At 45.7% G+C, this 2659-nt stretch overlaps 1 long non-coding RNA gene across 1 annotated transcript; it reads right to left on the minus strand.

The window, feature by feature from the left end:
- Positions 1 to 381: 381 nt before the first annotated feature.
- Positions 382 to 1761, minus strand: LOC311510728. Its single transcript, XR_014709126.1, has 3 exons — positions 1675 to 1761; positions 831 to 857; positions 382 to 505 (listed from the first exon to the last, which is right to left on the minus strand). It is a non-coding gene; the product is annotated as an uncharacterized lncRNA (long non-coding RNA).
- Positions 1762 to 2659: the final 898 nt, after the last annotated feature.

Genomic DNA, 2659 nt, shown 5'->3' on the forward strand with positions numbered 1-2659 from the left:
AATGGATTTGAAAGGCAGAGAGGCTTTCCTCTCACACCCTGAAACAGGGCCATATGCCAGGTCTGTAATAAACAGACACCGTGCTCGGCAGGCTCTCTGCCTCAGAAATGGACCGTAGGGCCATCTGCAGGCTATACGGAGGACAGAAAGATAACTCCCCAGACACAAGCCATTCCTGCCACTTACAGCCCACAATAGGTCGGCATCTCTGCCAAGCTCAGAGTGGACCCAGCAGCATTCTGGGTGCCGTGCAGGTAGCTCATGAGACTGCAGTGGTAGAGTCACAGCCAATGGATAAAACAACATCTACCTGGAAACCCAGTCTGATGACATTACAACAAACTCCTTTGTACTTCAGTCCTCAAAGCTCCTCATCACTCACCAGCATGTAGCCAAGGAGCTCCAGTTTGTAAGAGAATTCGAACTCCTGGGAGTCTCTGGTCTCCAAAATGGCACAGCTAATCTCCGTGACATTCTGGATGAGGGTTAATTTTAGGTGCATGTCCTACATAATCCAGAAGGAGAAACAAGAGGATGTGGATGAGAAACGGAGAGAAGAACCAGAGTCCAGAAGATAAAGATCAGGAATTAAATCTAGCCACAGGAGAGGAGAGAGGTGTCCACAGACCCCAGAAGGCAGAGGACCCTGGCTCTGCACCCACCTCAGAAAAAGAGAAAAGCCAGGTTCATGAAAGAAATCCAGGGCCACTTACACCAGAGCAGCCAGGACTCCTGCTTGATGTGGCAAGGAAATCAAGCTCTGTGCAATTTAAACAAGCAACTTGTGGATAGAAAAGGGAAGAGCTGAGGGCAGATTATTTAGAATTTACCTTGTTTGTAAGAGCAATGCCCAGCACCTGAAAAACAAAATGCAAAACAGCTATTAGCAATGTCTATAGTCCCACATAACACACATCCTCAAAATGGCCTGGCTGGTGAATATGGAGCAGAGAGAAATCATGATTGTTAAATCTTCCAAAAGGCAGGAAATGTATCCAGAGGGGGTGTTTTGCAGAGGTCAAGATCAGGGGCCATCCTATGGAATATTTGCATTTGTGAACTTCTGGAAGATATCCGTTTGGTTCAACTGTGATCAACTTTTTTGACAAAGGCTAAATGAGATTCTCACTTAGACAGGGCAGAATTGAATGGCAAAGTGACGTGGCGAGGTTGCACTGAGAGGAGAGTCAGTACCAGCAGTCAGACACCTAGGGAACAGAAATAACGAGCACACAGACAAACAAGACGACAGAGAAGAGGGAAGGGAAGTAGTGAGTCCAAGAAACAGAGTGACAGCAAAGAAACTAAATACAAGTTAGCACCATTCTCTCTTGGCTAGAAAAAGATAGAGCTAGATACACATACATATTAGGGGAGTTAGAGTGTTATTCTGAATAGCCTGAGTGTGACTCCATGTGAATTACTGTGCAGCTGTGCTCGACAGAATTTCAGAAGACTATAGAAAAACTAGAGAAAACACAAAGAAGAGCAACAAAAGTGATACAACATGTGACAGCTCACGCTCCATCCATTACAGTTTTAAATTTCAGTTATATGACAAATTATTGCTCAAAGGAGAGTTTTAGAAAATACAAGCCCTCTCTCTATAAACTCAGAGGCAATTCTATAACTTCAGGGTAATGCCCCTCACAGTTGTCATGCAAAGGCTCTTACCTGACAACTGGTTCTGTAATGGTGAATGATGTTCCTTGTGATGTCTGCCTCTACTCGGGAGAGAAGCTGCTCTTTTGGAGCATGGACAGCCACGTTGCTGTATGTCAGCATCAGGGTGCGGCGAGTCTTGCCTCTTGTCCCATGGTGGTAATCCTAGACAATAGGAAACATCACTAGAGACAAGTTCTTCTGATTCATTTGGCCTTGGAATGAATCAAACATTGGTGGAGCCGGGCCCCCGAGCCTTGAATACTGCTGGAGCCCGGGCACCATGAGCCCATAGAACTCGCCGCCCCATCGCCATCATTCCCACTGGGTAACTCTGGCCCAGAGAGCCAAAAAAGGCTGAACCGACAGCAGTGGAGTACACGGGAGCTTAGTCATTGACACTGGTGGGTACAAGATCAGGCGCTAAATGTCTTGCCTAAGGCTGCACAGTGAGTAAATGGCAGAGCCAGCAATGGGAGCCCAGAGGCCTAGTCTCCTGCCCTATCCTCTAGATCAGTGGTGTTCAACCAGGGGGACTTCTGTACCCCTGAGGGTCTGCAGGGGTCTTCCAGGGGGTATATCAACTCATCTAGATATTTGCCTAGTTTTACAGCAGACAACAAAGAAAGCACTTGCAAAGTTACTAACTCAAATTTCATACAATGGCTTCTTTAGACTACTCTATATACTGCCCACTGAAATGCAGGTACAATATTTAGATTCCAGTTGATGTATTTTCTAATTCTAGGGCAAAAATGGGAAAATAAGCAGTCTTTTTTTCAGGAATAATGTGCTAGGACCCTTTTATAATTTTATGCCTGATTTTGTAAGCAAGTAGTTTTTAAGTGAGGTGAAATTTGGGGGACACAAGACAAATCAGACTCCTGAAAGGGGGACACTGATCTGGAAAGGTTGAGAACCACTGCTCTAAATCAGAGGTTCCCTAATTGTCATCCGTAGACCACTGGTGGTCTACCTAAAGCGGGTTGGTTAGCCA

Source organism: Lepidochelys olivacea, assembly GCF_965140295.1.
Source record: "Lepidochelys olivacea isolate rLepOli2 genome assembly, chromosome: 20".
In the NCBI taxonomy this organism is placed as follows: Eukaryota; Metazoa; Chordata; order Testudines; family Cheloniidae; genus Lepidochelys; species Lepidochelys olivacea.